Genomic DNA, 20,885 nt, shown 5'->3' with positions numbered 1-20,885 from the left:
TGCCTCTCCATCCATCTCCTCCCTCTCATTTGGCTTTGGCTGTCCTTCCTCTCTCTCACACCTATGTGGTCGCATCATCCCCCTCTCCTGGCACATTTTGCATCCCCCATTCTCTCACTCCTAAATCCTTTATGGCCCATTCCCACCCCCTCCCTTTTATCTCTCTTCCTCCATTCCTGTGTCCCTCCACCTCTCTGGCAGGATCATTTGGCCGCAGCAGAGCACTTATACTCCAGGTGTGGTGCATTGAATGATGACCACAGGACACACACATATGCAGTGAGCAGCCAATGGCCCCATCATTGCACCAACCTTTCTGTTCCCAGCATTTCTCCTTTTTTTCCTTCCCAGGAAAACGATCTGTCATGTTTTGCCAATCAGCCTCTGCTATAAAGCCTGATTCACACAATAGTGTTGTCACACTGCGGCTAACAAATGGTTTTATATAGTACATGACTATGTGTAGTTAGTAAGTTAACATTTCACATGCAAACACACACCCAGAAACACACAAATGAGTGTGGTGGTCCAATCCTTTAGAGGAAACACATGTGACAAATGTGTTTTGCATGCCATCTCCTCGTCCACTCAGTCCTCTGCCAAGCCATTACTGCCTCCTCCTCCTCCTCCTCTTCCTCCCCTCCTCTCTCTTTTTCTCATTCCAAATGGATTAATTCATCTAGCCGATTAAATAGACAGCAGCATCAATAGTTTTCAAGACTGCGCTATCATAATTTTGCCTCTAGGCTCAATGAGGTGTAAAAATGGCTATTATAACTTGTTGGGGAAGACAGAAGAATCATTGTATCTGGATGGGGGTTTCTGAATGGAAGTAATCTTTCATGGTAGAAAGCAGTTTGCCACCGCCGTGGAGAATTTCTGAATTAATTACTTTTCGTATTGATATTTGTGTGAGCCTGACTTGAGGGACAGATTTGTGCGGTTTCTACTTTTATCACAAAATGGAAATGGCTTCATTGTTAATAATTTCAATCAAGCAAAGTAGATAAAGGGTTTTGAAGTGCAGAGGAAACAAGCAAAACAATGCAGGCCCAATAAATTAAATATCTCATTTATGCAGTCCCCAGCTCTGCTAAACAATCGTTTTAGTCCTAATGATCTTTCTTTTTCAAGTATGTACAGTGTCATTGCATGGAATGATTTGGTATTCATGAGAAAATTGTATTTGTTGTCAAAGATGGCTCTCTTTCAGCTGTGGCATGCACTTGCACTGCATTTGCAGGTCTGCATTTGCAGTGCTGTGATGAAAACAAGAAAGGAAACATCGAGATGAGCCTCTTCGGTCGCTCCACTGAGCAGAAAAGAGAATGGGTTCAGGATGTACTGTGTGTCAAGCTGCAGACAAGGTTGAGAAGAGGTCTTATAGGGAAACACACCTCTTCACAGAAACCGAGACACATTCTCATCAAGGGAACAACTGAATGCCACTGACAAGCTACCTACAGAAGTAAATACAACTTCAATGTTCAATGTATAGCAAGGCTCACTGCTGTGCTGCACTCTCTGATCTGCACTTCGCTCCTCATCTCATCCCCTGCATATGTGTTTTGATAATGGACATCAGTCAACATCACATGCATTTGAAACCCTTTTGTAATTTTCTACTTTGCTTGTCAGAGATGTAGAAAAAGGTCTGAATAATGTGCTGCACGCTGTTGATGGTGAGTGTCTGAAAATCCTGAAGGTAGATCATAAAAATGTTTCTACGGAGTTGGATTTCATTCATCTTTTGTACTCGCTTTATCCTTTTCAGGGTCGCAAGGGGTGGGAGGGGGCAGATCCCAGCATGCATTGGGTGAGAGGCAGATTATCCTGGACAGGTTGCCGGTCCATCACAGGGCTGTCACATGCGGTGTATGACAGACAAAAGCACTCACATAGACCAGCAATTTAGAGCCCTTAATTAATCTAACCTGCATGTTTTTGGACTGTGGAAGGAAACTCCACACAGTAAGAACATATGTAATGCAGATGATACAGATGACCATGACTTTGACTGTGAAATTTTGAAGTGTTCTCTGTGATCGGTGTCACCGTCCTGTGGGCTGCACATCAGTCGGACTGATCTTCCCTCCTTTCCCTCTTTGCTGTGCCGCCTCGTCCTTTTTACCGCTATAAGACACACATGCACATTATTCTGCTGTCCTTAGATGAATTGCTTCACGTGTGTAATTTTCTTTGACACTGATGGATTCATGCAATAGAAAAACTAAGAAAGTGAAGCCAGGCGGAAATGCATCAAAGTGTAACTTTAACCTTCACCTGCGACTGCACTGAGAAAACATTCACGCTTTTCCTCTCCGAGTTACACTACAAGAATCTCTAAATATTATTTGTCAGTGGCAGTGCAGCGTTACAGAGGGGGTAACTAGTTTACTGTGGTGGTGGGGCCATAGTGTGTGTGGGTGTGTGTGTGCTTGTGTCTCCCCAGCTGAAAATACTGCAGTCTTCGTCATGCCTGGCTGGCTCACAGCACTGTGATAATGTTAGGGCCCTTTTTTTCCCTGGTTGCTTTAAAGTGATGGAGTCCAGTTTGGGCTTTGTTTGGGGAAAACACCAAATCAAACAAGACACGCGTCAATCATACCACCCGTGTCTGTGTGTGTGTGTGTGTGGTAGCTGGTGTGGCACTTTGGGCAATGCAGCACAAAAAAAACAGTTTGAGCCCTGAGTAAATGGGGTCAAAGAGAGTCATGAGAGCTCCTTTTTTTTACTCATACAGACACACACCTCTTCAGGGCAGTGGTTTACACACACACACACACACAAAATATGAGGCATAGGCATTCACAGTCACACACACCAAACACCCCTTTTGGTGCCAATGTTCCCCTCAATATCTTCCTTTCTCACAGTTCCGCTGTGTTTCCTCTAATGCTGTCGCACTGTCTTTCTCTCTGCTCGAGCGCAGCATTGACAGTGTTTAGTGTAAGTGGCAGACAGGCCTGTTTCCGTTGATTTTAATAGGGGAAGATGGACTCTGACTCACTGCATACTGTCTGTGAGAGGCACAGGACAACCTCGCCTAGTTAAGAGTAACAGCTTACTTCGTCAGGTTGGTCGGTATATCACAGGTCTCGTAGGAACAGCCCCCTCTAGAGTCCTGCTCAAAGGCACTTCAGGCAGATCTTTCTGCTCACTATATCACACTGATGGCTCAATGGCCTGAAGGACACACACAGTACATACACCCACCTTTGCAGTGTAAGCTCCTTCAAGTTCAGTTTGGGTTCTGTATTTGCTCTAGGACACTGAAAGAATCATTTGCAAATGAAAGGTTTACTTCTCCTATTCATTCCCTCAGCTCTGGATACTCTGGAGATCAGTGAGATATCAAACCAGTGATCTACCATTTAGACATTGTTAAAGGGGCACTTAGTTTACGCAGTTCAGTTTACTCTTTATGAGGAGTGTTACTCAGCCAGTAAAAACAGTTGTATAATGTTTTCTGTGGCTCTGGAGAGAGCTTTCCAAGGTTTGAATTTTACAAGCTGAAGGCGTGGGGTTCGAAAGAAGAGGGCATGTAGGAGGCAGGGAGCGTCTAATCAAAGAAGCTACTGAGTTACATTATGGGAAACTTAAGATGCAGTGTTGTTGGTTGTTGTTGCTTGACCCATACTAAGTCCCCAGTATCAATTTTAACCATTCTTCTTCTTCTTCTTCTTCTTCTTCTTCTTCTTCTTCTGCCACCAATGACATGAAGACCTGTCTCATGTCTGAAAAAAACTAAACTAAAACTAACTAAAAAACTACCAAAGGGGACAGGAATGGTTTGATTCTCATTCTTAAGTTCGAATTTGTCACAGGACACTGCTTCATGTTGCCCTTCATTTTAAATCTGGAGTCACATCTGATGTACCCTGTGAAAGCAGACTCAGGGAATCAGATGGCACCCGACGTGTTGTATTGTCTTTCGGGGAAAAGTCAAAGCTCCATTGATCAATATTTTTGATCTGAACATACAATCTAATGACTCGCTGTAATGTGAAAGGGTCACTCATACTGCCGATTCCACTGAGAATCAACACCCCACAGCACTATGCAGATTTTGGCCACTATTGAGGAGAAAGTACTTTGTGTCATTGTTGCTTGGAAAAAACAGTGAACCACATCTTTGAAGACTATTCAACAGCCTTTCCATTATCAAACACAATAGTGGAACACAAGTATATCCTCCTTTATCATTATTTTGCCTTTTGTCTTCGCATCTTTTCTCCCTGTCTCTCACTGTTCCTGTATCTTCCTTTCATCTCTACATATTCTCTCCCTCTCTGAGCATCTCTATTTCTACCTCTCTTTGTCTTCTTGTCTTTTTGTCTGTAGAGCAGCTTTACCACCCTATTGTTGCATCCCTTTCCTTTCCGCAGGACGCATTCACTCCCATCTCCCATTCCCCTCTGGCCTACAGCATTATAGGCTACCCAAATAAAGAAAGGAAAACACAATTTGTATTCTGGACCACATCTGTGATGCGAGAGGAAGGGGGGGGGGGGGGGGCAGGGAAGGGAGGAGGGGTTGTTAAAGTCACAGTTTGAAGACTGGTTAAATTCATTGGACATAAAGTTGGGTGTCTGGGGGCATTCGCCTACATTGTCAGCAGATTTGTTACTTCTTAAGCAGGGAAGTTTGACCTTGTCAGTAAGCAGGGAAGTTTGACCTCCCTACATTGTCATCCACTTTATATCATAATAATGATTCTCATTTCTGCTGCTACCTTTAATTAGGCATTCATCTTGTAGAGTACGATTCATCCAGCTAATTTTATGCATCATTACACAAGTAGTTTGTATATTGACACATGACTGGTCTGCTGGTGGTTGTTTAGGATTGTCTAAATATAGACTCACAGTGTATCCTCACAGTTGGATAATGATGCATTCAGCGGAACTGGAGAGTAAGTGAGGTGGCTATCCACACATCGCATCTCAAGCGCTCATCAATACACTTTTTTGTCAGCACTGGTGGCATGGTGTATTTGACTCTGTATTCGCGTGGGTGAGCAATGCTGGCCCACACGCATGAGTGTTCACACGGATGCCAATTTGTGCCAGTGCGTGTGTGTTGCCCTGTATCCCTAACCCCTCAGCAGCAGCAGCTGACACCCTCTTGTCACTGACAGCAACTCCTGCAGTGCTACGAGAGGGAGAGAGAGAGAGAGAGAGAGAGGGAGTTGGGGGGGGGTGTTTCATTGACCTTGCAGCAGAAAGCCCTAACCGTTACAGCAGTAGTAGCACTCTCTCGACTGCTCATACGCAAAGACATCCACTCCAACAGGGGCATACACAACACACACACACACACACACACTCCCCCTCTCAGTCTCTCATGTTCATTCTGACACTCGGCCCACACTCTAGCGCTGAGGACTCGCCTGCGGCCTGTTTGCCGGGGCCAGCCTTCTTACAAAGCAAGAGAAAGCGAGCAGGATGGAAAATGGGCGGAAGGCAGGGGGTTGAGGACGGTAAATGCACATTCACATAAAGGAAAGAAATGTGCAGTCAGTCATAAAGCCACAAAAGACAGAGACAATGTAACTGAGCTGCAGGGGAAGAAGTGAAAAGAGACACACACACACAAGGTCCTGCACGGTGCACACTTATCTACATATGTGAACAAAAATGCCTCACCTCCATAAGCATATAGCTTCTGCACAAGTAAGGTAATGTGTATTACACTGCTATACGATGCTGTCACATCCACACATACATGCGCAAACCTCAAACCTCCTTGACAAAAGTCAGCTGCTAAGTCTTTGTTTCATCGGAGTGCAATATGAAAGTGAAAATAGCCCCATCAAAGCATCGTCTGTCTCCAATCTAATGCCTCTTACTGATGAGCAGCCTGGCGCCGCCAGATTGAATATGACACTGAAGTGAATGGGTCTTATGAAGGAGTGCAATATGGATAAACACTGTCATTGAGTGTTGCCTCTGCTGCTGGCTTTTGTTTCTCCTGCTGGATCAAATCACTGATGTGAATTCTGAATGAAAAAAACAGAGTATTTAAACCTTTGAGATATATTTTATTGCTTACAACCCACAGAGAAATAGTATGCCAGTTCAACCATTATCTCTGCTGTATTTCACAGAGGTGTGGAGCCTCAGTGCGCCATATTGATCTGTGAGATTGAGACAAAATGTTTACTTTTCAACTCCACAGACGAACACTTTATTTACATTTGGTCAGGTATCCAAACAAATCAAATTGAATCTGGAACGGGAATGGCAGTCTCCGCCACTGACAATGAAAACTACTATGTAGAGAGGTAATTACAGAACATCAATACATTAAATGGCTATTGCTGAAAAATGTTGATGTGAATGTTAAATAGTATCACAAATGGGGTCTGATTTCTTGAAAATCTTATGTATCATAACTTTAATGCTGCAGCTTTAAAGCATAATGTCAAACGTATTGTGTGTTTGTGTGACAACTTGGAGTCAGACTAATTTAAAGGGGAACTCTGCACAGGTCTTGAGGAGTATGACGGCACGTGTGTAGTTGTGTAGAGCCTTGAGTGGCTGCACAGGGAGCTGCGCACTTGAGTCAGTGTCGGTTTGGTCTGAAGACTACAAATTTGAAAACAAAGAAAATCTGGTGGTTTGGAGTTAGAAAGAAGTGAGCTTACCAGACCTCTGTAGCCTGCTCCTCATCTCTGCTTGAGGTTAGCGGCTTGAGGCTACATTAGCCGCTACGAGCATCACACCTTTAAACCTGTCCATCCCTCAGCAATTGTGTGTACAAGAGAGAGAATGAGAGAGACAAGGCGTTTCGATGTTCAAACATTGGCTCTGGGTTTGGATCAGCTTGAGGTCAGATGTGAGCAGGTTCTGGCCTGAATGAATTGGGCTGGTCTCAGAATAGTTAGGTCCGCACTCTGTTGGGAATGTTTCTGCATAAAACTGAGTAGCAAAGTAGGCGAAAATGCAGAGATTGAGGCAGAGAAAAGAGAGTATGGGCGATGGGATAAGGATTGTGGATTAAATTAAATGTAGGGTCAGGGAATTGGAAATGAGGGTCAGATGAAAGGGGACTACTGTAAGGAAAACTTCCCTGCAGCTGTCCTGGCTTTTGTTCCTGAGATGTGGACTGGGAAGATGACATTCAAGGGAGATTGATGGATATTGTTCTCAACGAATGCTGCTTTGCATGGCCACAGCTACAGCTCATCTCGGCTAATCTCTGCTATTGAGATGAGCTGTCATTCACTTCATGGGTTGATAATGCAATTCCATCTGACCATTGACAGTTCGTTGCTCCACATTAGCTTGAGCTGTTTCAAGATAACTGTGTTTGCATATAGGGAACTGGGCCATAACAGCACTTTTTCCTTTTCCCACTTGTTCTCTTCTGTTGCGCTGGGAGCTAAGAACTTTTCACTCACTTTGAATAATCCTACTTTGAAAATATTAAATGTGGAACAGGAACAGGGAACAGGTAAAGATTTGAAAGTTTTCTTTTTTGGATTTGAACTTTTAAGGACACAACCAAAGAGATGATGATTAACAACTGAGAAAAGGATGCAGCTATATTGAGTTTTCATGAACATTATTGTGAAATTTGAAGTAAAAACTTTATTTAAGGATTGTTGATCATTAAAGGAATAGTTTGACAGTTGGGGAAATAAGCGTATACTAACTTGTATTTATTTCCAAGAGTTAGATGAGAAGATTGATACAACTCCATGCCTTTATGGTCATTATGTAGCTTGAGCCAGCAGCCACTTAGCTTTGCTTAGCATAAAGACTGGAAAAAGGGGGAAACAGCTAGTCTGGCTCCGTCCAAAGGTAACTGACAAGATGCTGTTTGGTAATATTCAGTAATATTTGTATGAATGATGGGTGGACTGTTGTCTAATCTATGTTTTGAATGAAGTGTATGTAGTGTGTCTGTATTAGCTCTGTTGTCATCTAAGCCTTAATATTGTAAAACCAGCTGAAAGTTAACGTAAGAATTTGTTTAGCATAAGTGCAGTGATGTTGCACAACCTAACGTGGAACAAAGTTACATTTGTTGTCCGAGTAAACGTTTAACCTTAGGATTGGTGCTGGTCATTGCTTAAAAAACAGTGTAAATCTATATATACCATGACTTTGCTCCCCATGGATGGAGGCTTTAAGTGGCTTTGACAAAATAGGTCACTTCATCATCCTATTAAATCTTCTTTTCTAAAATAAAATGACCAAGCTCTAAAATAAGAAAAGTCTCAATCCATTTCTGCTCGCTCTCTCTCCCATCTGACCGTGGGTTCGTTAATGATCTCATTTAAGAGGTCACAGGTTTTCTAATTGGAAGTGGGCTGACTCCTGTTGCACCGGGCTGGCCTCTGTGACAGTCTAAAGTTAGTATGAACTTTTTGACCTCGGTAAAAATACTCACACTTCTGTCACCGCTGTCCTTAGAAACACTTCCCAAACCTTTAAATAGCTCAAACAACCTTTGGACCTAAGTTCTCCCTTAAGGAAAAAAAAAGTGCTTTGCTTGAAGAACATTTGAAAAGTTACTGAAGTTACTCTTCAGTGTGCATGTAGGTAAGTATGGTTTCACATGTGTTTTGTGACATTACTTCAACATATGATGCTTGATAGAGAGGGACAAAAGGAGAAAAGCTGCAGAGAGAAAGCTTTTAAGAAGAGGAAGCACAAATGAGCCACAACACCTTTGAACCAAAGGCATATGGACTAATGCTGGTTTTGCAATTTAGCCACAACAGGGAAGCATAACACCTGAGACCTTGCCATTCGTTGTGATTGTGTACAACATGCCCTCACAAAGTCCAGCTGAGCACTGTCGGGCAGAACACTGTGCACCGCTACTATCCCATCACTTATTCAAATATTAGCTGAACCTCAACACTGGATGTTTCAATAGATGCTGTTCACTTCACGCTCGTAATTCCTTATTAGCGGGTGGCTTGGTTCCAGCGCTAGTGCCACCCACACAAACAATGACTTGTGCACATACACGCATAACATTACACTAGTGCCTGCAGGCACACACACACACACACACACATAATAATAATAATAATGAGCCCCAAACTTGTAGTGTCGGGCACGTTTTGCACGTATCATCCTGCGAATCAGCAAGACCACGAAGCGCTCTCCAGATGCCAGCCGCCTCACGCAACATCTGTCCTTGACCTTGGCAAAAGACTCATTGATGACGACTCCAGAGAGCCTGTCTGCCTATCACAGCCTTCTGTCTAGGCCCATTAAGACTGTGTGTTGTGTAGATGGGATTGGGTGGTTGCTGGGTGGGTTGGGGAAGGGGAGAAATTAATGTCATCTGTGACCTGCCCTGCATCAACACACACTTTGTCTGTATGTGCACCTGTATAAGCGTATTTGTATCAGTTTGCATCTGCAGGAAAAGGTTCAGGGGTGCTGCAGCATAAATTGTGTGTGTTATCAAAATAGATGACTTTGCATGCAGCCTGATAAGCAAATGCAGCATCAAATATACTGAATGAGTTTTTCTGATTGCCACCACAGGACCTCCACTTTACCTTCTTCTTCATTCTCTTTTATCAAAAGCTGTCTTTTAATTAATGCCTTTTAATAAGGGCCCTGAACGCCGGGTTAATTGTGCTTTTCATGACAAAATCAGCACAAATGCAAATTGTCTCAGAGCGACTGCTGTGCCGTGGCTGGGAACAGTGTTTTAATTATCCAGACAACCTCTTAAGTGGGGGAGAAAGCGTAGTGACGAGGCGGCCATATGCTCAGCAGTCACAACCTATCTTACAGTTATATATCAGCACACAGGTGGTGGAGGCTGTGAAGAAAAGGGAGGAAAAGATTAACTTAAGTGATTTGAACAATAGTGAAATGAGGAAAAGTAGGGAGGGGAAATAGGGAGGAGAGAAAAAGAAGAGCGAAGAGATGACGGTGATGTACTTCAAAAATAAAGGTCAAGAAGAAAAACCAAGATCAAAAGAAATGCACCAGAGAAAACGTTTCTTCCATATCCCAATATTTCCATGGATGTTTGCCCACTGTCAGTGGGTTTGGTGGTCCTGAAATATATCAACAAGTATTGGATGGATTGCCATGAAATATGTTATAGATGTTCATTTGTTTGTGTTGTTTGTTTTTGTTGTTGTGTTGTGTGTGAAATGTCTCAACAGCTATTGTATACACTAATGGATTTCCATTAATACCTGCAAAACTAATGACATCAGCCTCAGCTGTACTTCCTGTTTAGTGCTAATTAGCAAATACTAGCTAACATGCTAAAGTTAGACGGTGAACATGGTAAACATTCTACCTGCTAAATATCAACATGCTAGCCTTGTTATTGTGAGCATTGTGTGCATGTAAGCATGCTGAGGTTAGCATTTAGCTCAAAGCACGGCTACTAGCTTGGCTGTAGTCTTGTTTTACATTGGTGCTGTTTGAAAGAGTCCGAAATTGAACCTGTAGAGATTTTTACATTTAAAATAACCCTACATTAAACCTAATTATATTTTAAATGATTTCACAGTTTTAGATAGATTTTTAATTTGCAGTAACACCAGGGCTGATGTCTGCATGCCCCATTAATGATAATCATTAAGTGTAAGGACTCAGTCACACATTTTTGCAGTCTGTCAAAACAAACCACTGACTAACCTTCTTTGGATCATTCACCTCATAATCGACTAAATCAGTAGCCATTATGTGGCGGTATATAAAAAAGAACAGTTTATCAGCCCCTACATGTAATGTCAAGGGAGAACACATTACAGGAGTGGCCTTCAGTGGTAGAAAAACTGTGAAAAATCCTGATAACATAAAATGCTGTTTCATTCCCAGTCCACAATCATATGTTTTATGTTTGCACCTCCTTTTGCAAGAATGTGTCTTTTCCAAGTGGTGGATTTGTCATTTTGTGGATATACAAGAGGGGATAATGTGTCAGTGTGAAGGACTGTGTCTGGATCCATGAACTGAGAGAGAAGTGCGCAAACACACATACAAGAGATACACTCTCATTTTTTTTTTATCTCAACTGATAGGCCACAAGAGCCACCTCAAACCAGCATTTAGCAGCACTTAGAGCTCCTGCAGATAATCAGATCGCTTAATAGGACCACCTAGACCGCATATTGTCAATACACACACATTGGTCACACACTTAAGGAACTTGAATACCCAACATGATTGTTCTCATCCCAGGTCATCAAATACCGACGCTGCTTTGTCACGCCCCTCTGCCAGAAAGCATACTTGGTTTGGGTTAAAATAAGTACGCTACGTAACGTAAGTCACGTGACATAGTCTTTGGGATAGTCATGGGATGCAAACCCAGGCATCCTGGGTGAAAGTCCTGTGTTTGACCCACCCATCCAAATGTCTCCTATACTGGTTCTCCATGGTCCCCTAAACATACCAGCATCAGTACTGCACAGATTCACACATCCCTTTCTTTCATTCTCTCTTTGTCCTTCTCACACACATTCATCCCCACTTCCACCTGTTTGTCCCTCTTCTTGTCTTCCTTGTCCAGCTCGTACACAGACATGCATAACCACTTTCTCTCGCTCTCTCCCACACACACAAACGTCCCATAACCACACTGTGAGGTCTCCTCCCCCAGGAGCGTTATATCACACCTGGGTATTTCACACTCCACAGAGCTCCATGCTCATTAAATCACTGAATTCCCATGAAATCAGAAGAAGATATGCCGCTATGCATCACGCCTGACTTTTATATCTAATGGAGAAGTGGTGATAAAGTTTATAGGGATGTATGATGTGTGGGTTTAAGAGTGGAGAGACATGGAGGGAAGGTCCAGAGGGGTGTGTGGATGGTTCAAGTATAGCCTGTATGTAATCTGTAGTATCCTGCTGGGTGGAAAGAAGAGGATAAGTTGTTTTTTTTCAACAATAATGGCTACTGACCTTTGTGCTGTCCTCTGAAGTAAGGCTAAAAGTAATGCTTCTCCCCCACACTTTCTCTGCCTTCTACTATTTTTGATTCAAACCTGAACTTTGACAACCAAGGAGTTATTCAGTCTTGATTATATCAATTGAGAAATATCACTAAAGTTACACCATTTCTGTCCCAGAGAAAGTTGTCTGCCTGGATTTGACAATTGGTCAATGCAGCTGCTCAGATTTTATTTAGAACTACAAATATAATCTGCACCGCTACCTTTGTATTTCAAACGTCATCTAAAAACACAACTTTTTAAACTGGCTTTTAACTGCCTTGTATGATTTTATATCTCCAGGACAATATTATATAATTTAATTTATTTCATTGATTATTTTATCTCTTTTATCCGATTTTACTTTTCAGCAATGCTGGCGGCACAGATCTAGACAATGACGGTCAGACTATTGAATGGATTGCCATTAACTTTTCTACAGATATTCAAGGTACCTCGAGAATACATTTTAATGATGCTGATCCCCTAACTTTTCCTCTGGCGCCAAAGGCAGTTTTTCCCATTCTGGGAATTATCTCAACATCTACTTCCTAAACTTCTCGGCAAATTTCAGCCTTATTTTTCTCATCTCTCTTTCTGTCTTTCTCTCTCTACATTGCAAACTGAGAAGGTATCTGAAGTTACCCTTCTCTCTTCCTCCTCCCTTTGTCACCTCCATCTCTCTTTTTCATCACCTCCCTGCCCTCCAAGCCAAAAGCACCAACAGCCCCCCCACCCCTCCCCAAACAAATGTCACTTTCTAATTGGCAGAGAGCATCGCTGTTTGGACAGCTGTTAATCTGGGAGGGTTGGCGGTGGCAGCGAGATTGTGGCAGTGACGGTGGTGGGGAGAGGGATGACAATCTGAAACAGCACTGAGAATGACGCAATGAGGCAGAAAGAGTAGAAAGAAAAAAAAGAAGTTTGAGCTTGGTGCAAAATCAACACTTGCACCCCAGTCTGTCCACACATCTGTCTGTCATTGTGACGCTATGTTGTGCCAATGGAAAACTGAGACCACAATTTAAAATGCAGTGTCACTACACATCTCTTACCATCTCTACACTCCTGGATAGTATGGTCTGTGTAACACAGGTAATGTTAATGCACAACCCTGCAGTTTCATTCAAGCCTCTGCTCCGCAGCCTCAGCATCACCCGCACAGGAATGTAATGCCCCCCCGTCCTCCTCCTCCTCCTCCCTCTCTCTTGCTCCATCTTCCCCTCTCTTTCTTTCCACACACATACACACACACAATGAAGTACACACAGAACACAGCGCTTGGGGAACCAATCACCATCGCCTGTTTTCAGGTCCTGTTTGTGAATGGGATTTTTACGGGAGAGGAGGAGGCAGACACCGCTGCATTTGTAGGCATGCAGCTGCTACACCAGGGAAACATCACCAGCCCATTCTCATTTTCTCCTCCTTTATTTGAAATATTTCTCTCACTCTCTGTTGGCTGCTCTTTAGTCAATTTTTTATGTTTTGGTTTGATTTTTTTTCACGCCCCCATTTCCATCTTTGCTTTTCTTCCATCTCCTTGAACACTCTCTGACTCTTGTTTAGTCTTTTTTTGCAGCAGTCGATTGTGACTGCTGTATCTTTTTCCATGCTTTTCTTTCACTTTTTTCCTGACACACCATCATCATCATCACCATCTAGCACTGTTTGCTTCTTTTACATTTTTCCACCCCCCTGTCATGTCATTCTCCCATATACTGCAGAACAGCTGGCATTCTCCACTACATCTTTTTGTCTCTTCCCTTATTCGCTTCTTTTCACCAGTCATCCCATCTGCCTCCTAAAGCAGCAGCCGAGGCAGGTAAGGTTATTGACTACCACAGACATACTGTAGACACTTACCTCCAGTGACAGAGTCTTCGTCCCAAGTGCTTCTGAATCCTCAGTGGTTGGAGGAAGAGCGGCGAGCCTGCGAGCTTCTGGCGGCTGAAGAGAAGTGGAGGACAGAAAGAGACAGAAAGAGAGCGAAAGAGAGATAAAAGACAAGAGACAGCAGAGAGAGTGAAAGGTATAAAGAGAGAGAGAGAGAGAAAGTGGACGAGAGCAGGCAGGCTGTGCGAAGAGGAGGAGGAGGAGGGTGCTCCGGCTGGCTGGAGGTGAGATGAAGGGGAGAAAGAGAGAGGGAGGGAGAGATAAAGGAAGAGGGAGGGAGAGAGTGAGGGTGCGCTGGATTGGGATAGGAGGGGATTGTGTGATGTTTGAGAGGAGGAGGAGGAGGAGGAGGAGGAGGGATTGCAGGGAATGGAGGAAAGTTAAAGAGAGGAGGGAGGAAGGAAGGGATGCGGAGACAGAGAAGAAAGAGAGGAGAAGCAGAAACTGTAGAAAAGAGAGATGGGGGGCACAGGCAAAGAGGTAGAGAGCACAGAAACAGGTATGTTCACGTTGTAATCCAGGGGGCTTTGATTTGCTGGAGGAAAATAAGTGAAACCATCAGATTTCACCACACTCTCTTTACTCCATTACAACTCTAACCTTTCACAGCCTCCAAAAAACACAAGTACAGCCCATGTCAAGCCGTCACATGCGGCCGGTCCCTGGAGACAATCAATTTCAGAGTGGAGAAAATGTCCTTCCATCCATTAAATCATACTGTAATCCAATCCTGTGTTGGTGTGTTGCAGTACGGATACTGCAATTAACTTTGGAGCAATAACTTACTGGAGCTGGCAGACGAAGGGCTGGCAGAGAGAGAAAAAAAGAGGAGAGAAGATGAGGGAAGAAGAGCTGACTGAGTTTTGTGAGAGCTGGTGACAAAAATGGAACCGGGGGAACATGGTATACTAAGAAAAGGATGGAGTGATAATGACATGAGGGCATTAGACAGGACATGTGGAGAGGAGAGGAAGAGGAGCAGATTGGCCTCTGGCTAAATGCACTCAGGGATGAAAGGGTGGTGAAGAGGAGAGACGGAAAGAAAGAGAGGAAAGATAAAAGAAGGCTGAATGGAGGAAGATGATGATATTGTGAAAACCCACTGATCTGCCATGTGCCTTTCAGAAAGTTTAGAGAGGATAATGGGTCGCATGTGAATGGTAACGTACAACTGAACGTGTCACTGAATGCACGCGACCTCAAACCCACTTTACACCCACTTTACAGTAACAGACGGATTATGAAACAAAAAGCCCCCCCCCCACCCCGCCTACACAGACACCCAGACTAACAAGGGCACATTGTTTGTAGTCATTTTTTTCTAGTCATTTTGCATTTCTTTGAGGTCATTTTGAATCTCTTTGTAGTTGTTTGACGTCTCTTTGTAGACGTATGATTGAAACAGTCACCTCAAACAGAGGCTCTGTCTGCCTATGCCCGGTAGGCCCATTCAGTAATCCATGCATGATTACAGTGTGGTAAAAGAAATCCTAATTAATCCTAATTTTAAGCTTGCGTGTTTCCTTTTTGCGTCTTTCGTGTGTGGCCCTGTCTGTGACTGTTTTACCTTTGCAGGCAAATTAATCCCTCCGTCAATGCACTGAAAAAGTGCACCATGGTAAAATACCTTCCGGACATGGTTTTGAAAAGAGGTACTGATTTCAAATTACGGGTCAAGTCTTATTCATCATAGTAGGACCTGAGGGCTGTAAAAGGGACTGTGATAATACAGATGTGATGCATTTGAAAATCCCTTTTCATAGTCCGTGTCCAAGGTCTGGAGTACTCTTGAGCTGACCAGCGAGGATTCATTTTCTCAAGGTGAGGATTAATTTGCTCAAGGACACTTCAGCAGAGTGGATGCCGGCCAACACAGAGCTTAATCCTGGGACTTCTTGTCTCCCTTACTCAGCTGACAGTGGCAGTCTCTTAAAAATAATAGCCTGCAAAAATCAACTATACAAAACTTCAAAAAAATCTAAAATGCCTCGAGGCTTCCCTGTAATTTGTTGTTTTCCACACACTAATGTGCTGCACCATGGGATTCACCCCTGCGAGACTCTCAGGCAAATCACCCTCCTGAATGTGTGTGCATTGTACATCTGCGTGCGCATGGATTTGTACTGCAAGCAAAGCCCACTTACATATTTTGTGTTTGTAAAATAGATGGACAGCAAGAGAGAGCAAGAGTTTTGGGCGCAGTTCCAGCTTTGAGGGATTTTGCCTTACAAGCTGCTACATATCTGTCGACTCCAGAGCTGCAGCCTCAACATCCCGGATCAGACTCTGCTGCCAGTCCTGCACAAGCACCACTGGCAATAAAAGAGGAAGTGAGTGCACTGCACACTCTCTCCAAAGTAAAACAACAGAAACGATTCATTCAGATAAAAATCATTGTTTGATTCTGGACTCTTGTTAACGCTATCTGGAGGACGAATGGAGACAAGTAAGGGAAGTGACTGTACTATCATTGCCCCCGGCTGTTACATGCATTGTTAAGTGAATGCTTTTGAGTGCTCATGTCATTTCAATGGCTGCGTGCACCGCAGCTGACACTAGCATAAATTTCAATGTGAGGTCTAGTCTTGCTTTCGATTTCATTCTTCTCAAGTGATTTGGGGAAACAGGCAGTAATGGAATGCAACTGTGGTGTGACGGTAGTAACATCAAGAGTGTGTGTGTGTGTGTCCGTGTGTGTCCGTGTGTGCGTGAGTGTGTGTGTGTGTGTGTGCCCTGTGATATCAGGAGAAGGCACAAAATTAATGAGACAGGAGAGAGAGAGCAAGACGTTTCTCCTGCAGCTGTTTATCAGCCCGGAGCACTCTGCTCAGATTAAACTACAACTACTTTATAATTACTATAATGTATTCTTATTGGACAAGTGTGCCTTTCTTAATAAAGAGTCCAATAATTGACTCCCTGCCTTATTTCCCCTGCTCTAGTCCCCCCCCCCCTCGCTCTCTCACTCACTATTGATCTCATTAATTTACATTACATTCTCATTAGCCTCAAAGGGTATTTAATTTTACACCAGCAGGATGATGGCTGTGCAATCATGAGAGCAGCACTATTAGTCAACAACAACAGATTGGTCCAATCATTCGGCTCACGCGGTGTATAAATGCCATTAGCACTGATTTGGCAGTTGAGTTTTTCTATTGATTTTTTTTTGTTTAACCTGTAAGAAAAATCCCCCAAAACAACTATATCAGATGCAGGATACAATTTTTTAATATGACTTGTGTGAGGAAATCAAACTGCCTGCTTTCAATTACATTGCTTGTTCCTGCTGAGTCGTGTGTCTTTCTAAATAAGATTCCTCTCTCTGAGGTGAAAGTGGGATTCCACCCTAAAACAGCATTTTGGAGATTGATGCTATGATCCCTGGCTATGTAAATCTTTTACATGCAAACTACTTTGTGACTGTTTCATATAGGTGAGCTAAATTGCCCAAAGGATGAAGATGTCTCTATAAAATCAACCAAAGACCCGTTACTGAGACCATAAATTCAGGCTCCTATACACTGTTAAAGCTGCACAAGGCAGGATTTATGACGCCACACCTTTCTTATCAGTAGAAATCAAAAAATGGGACAGCATTTGAAATTGAAATTTAAAAGCGGTGCACAAACCGTTTCCTCAGCAGAGAAAGCTGGTTGTACCTTTAGTAAAAAGCTGTGACAAACTACTGTGACATGTGAAAAAAATAACCCTCATAGACAAAAAAAAATACAAACCAAAACAAACCTAATCTGATGTCTTTCATTTGTCTTTTTCTGTACATTTGCCAGCGAGGCTGAACAGGATGCACGGTGGTAAAGCTGCTAGTGATGAAAAGGATATAAAAGTTTCCTGATGGTACCTGCTCAGTAAACCATGTCAGCTTGTACTGCATTACTGGAGAAATAAGGTTGCCACTTTAACCTTAAAATTATTGTTGGTCCTGAAACTGTAATCAGGTTAAATTAATAACGTTCTGCCACATGATTTCCGGCCATTTTAGTTTGAAGGTTTCCCCAAATAAATGCCTCTCTCTGTTAGGAGCTACAAATGCACTCTTTCCCAGTGTCTCTGGATTCTCATTGGCTGCTGCAAATGTGCCATAAAGATTTGCTATAGTTTGCTTCATGTTGCATTAACAATATAATTTATTGTATCTCTGGAAATGAAAGAAGTCGAGTTAATTAGAATGTGTGTTCTTACACACTTGAAAAGTGTTTCATGTGTGTGTTTAATGCATTGTGTCTTTATTAAATGGAAATGGAAACACACATTGTGGCTGTTGACATTTCTTTTCTGGGGATTGTTGACATGATGGTCTCTGGAACTGATGTTGTTTACTGTTCACTAAAACAGAGAGATAAAGTCATTCAAACAGAAACCCTTTTCAACCCCCCAGAGGTAGTTACGTAATTAGATGACTCTCAATCCAAACCTCTGGTACTCAGCACAGCTGGATGTTTGTGCTGTGCTGTAATTTGCCCAGTCCAGTCAGTTTTTTTCTTAGAACACGTCTTTTGAACAAAGATTGATATAAACTACTATCTTTTGAACCATCATCACAAGCATCTCTCTGTCTTCTACTCTTATTGTCGTCCATCCGTCTACAGCACAAGTGTCAGCACACAAAGCAGCAGTTGTAGTTTGCGATCACTAGGTGGCAAGATTGAGGTTGAAATGGCATCGCTAGACTGCCTGGAAAATCCAAAGTAACGTGATTACAGTAATTTTACTGCTGCATTATTGTATGATTATGGTACAGTGTAAGTAAGCACATTCACTTAAGTAGGGAGTTTGAGGTATGAGGTACTTTGCATGAGTATTTCAATTTTATGCTTGATACTTCTACTCCACTACATTTATCTGGCAACTGGAGTTATTAGTTACTTCACAGATTAAGATTTTACAAACAAAACATGTGATCAATGAATAATATATATGATACTGTGCTATAGATTAAACTATCAACAGCATATGAAGTAGTTAAAATGCTTATGCGTTGACGCATCAGTAATAATATTCCAATAGTATGGTATATATAAAGGACCATTCTGCCAACACATACTTTTACTTTAATACTTAAAGTACTTTTTGCTGTTAAGACTTTTACTTAAGTAAGATATTGAATGTAGGACTTTTACTTGCAACAAAGTATTTTTGCAGAGCGGTATTGCTTCCTTTACATTAGTAAAAGATATGAGTACCTAGATATGAGAAAGATATGAGAAGTAGAAGAGTGACCTATGTGCCCAGTATCTTTATCTCTAAGTTACAGTCCAACCCCACTGGTGGCACCATTAACACGCTGCCATGTCATTAGCTCACACGTCATTACGGGGTGGATTATTTATTTAGGGTGTCTTCACAAAAAAACACGCTCTGACATATTTCTTGAGAAAATAAACTGGTGAGCTCACGTCCCATCGCAACGACTTTTGACCACATGTGATTCTTGACACAAACAAATCTCAAGTAGCTGACACGTAGAGATCAGCAAGTCGATTGGCAAGTTCCTCATCGCTTCTGAGAACCAGAGGAAGGGTATTTTTTTTCTTTCTCAAGGTCTCTAGAGAAAGACTAATCTAGTCTTCCCAACTTCAACAAACCCCCTGTGAAGTGTTTACACCGACAACTACATAGCAGCAGTTGCCATTAGTTGAATATCTGTTTGAGTTTGTGTTGCAACAAAAACGAATGACAACCTGTAAGAAACTGAGGGCATTTCATTGTTTTGAGCCTCTTGTGCATGTGTCATCTAAACATCTAAACAGTTTTTTTATGACCATTTCTTTTGTGATTGCAACTGCAGGTCTCCATATGTTTTACAGTATTAACTGTACAGCAACGACCAGTAGCTTTAAAATAATTTCTAAATACTACTAAACGCCTGCGGATGTGAATTGTGTGAGTCACAGCAAAGTGGCAGCAGTTGAAATGAGGAATTGGTCATGTTGTATCTTCACTCATCATCAACTTTGCTCAGACCGAGGCGTTAAATATGTTTGTTTGCAGGAAGTCGGAGGGCAAGAGAGAGAGAGAGAGAGAGAAAGGGTCAGCTGACCATTTGAATAACACTATACTGTGGGAAACAATAGACAGCGAGCTCACCAGCAGATAAAATCACTGAGGTTTATCTTATGTTTAGTTATTTTTAACTTTTAGACAAAGACTTTTTAAATTTCTGACATCCAGTCATAAACATCTGACGCTGTGCATGCATGTTTATGGCTTTTCCTGCACGGCCTTAAAATGTCCTGAACATTTTTCATCTTTGTCACATTGATTTTGCTGTCTTTTTTTTTTTCTTCCTCATGACTCAAACGCATCAAACCAAGACTGCCATCTGACTGTGATGTGGCTGACGATCCAGGACAAGTGAACTGCTGGATGTGTCAGAGAACTTTAAAGTCATATCAAAAAGCCAAGTGTCACTGTAGCATAAATGTACCGCGTAGCATGTGGGGGACTGGAAAGAGCCAAGCAAGACACTGAGCCGCAAAGAGCTCGCTCACTTTGTAGAAGACCGTTAATGTTTCAGAGAAAGAAGATCTGAGAAGCATTTGAATCAGAGTCCAGTCAGATCCAGAGTTTGCTTTCTAATTTGTTTTTCAGGAATTAACATTGATGAGAAAGTGAAAACACAAAGTGAAAAGTTTATTATAGTAAACTTATTCTAAAGTTTATTAAATGCAGTCACAAAAATGACTTTAATCAGCACAAAACAGATGAAAAGGGAGGTTAATTGTAAGTGTGCACATTGCACTTTTTATGTTATTTATTTTGTTGGTTTAAAGAGGTACTGCGTATGATAAATGTGTGTATTTGAGATGAGTGTAACGCAGTGGTGGAAGAAGTATTCTGATTCTTTACTTTAGAAAAAGCAACAATAGAACAGTGTAAATGTACACTATTACAACCAAAATCCCTGTATTCAAAATCTCACCTAAGTAAAGACACAGAAGTATTATCAGAAGAATATACTTCCAAAGTAAAAGTACTCTTAAAAAAAAATAGTGTAAAAATAATAGAAAAATTGTGCTTTTCAGATTCAG

Source organism: Enoplosus armatus, chromosome 17, assembly GCF_043641665.1.
Source record: "Enoplosus armatus isolate fEnoArm2 chromosome 17, fEnoArm2.hap1, whole genome shotgun sequence".
NCBI lineage: Eukaryota > Metazoa > Chordata > Actinopteri > Centrarchiformes > Enoplosidae > Enoplosus > Enoplosus armatus.
The sequence above is the reverse complement of the archived record's forward strand: the minus strand, read 5'-3'. Positions refer to the sequence as shown.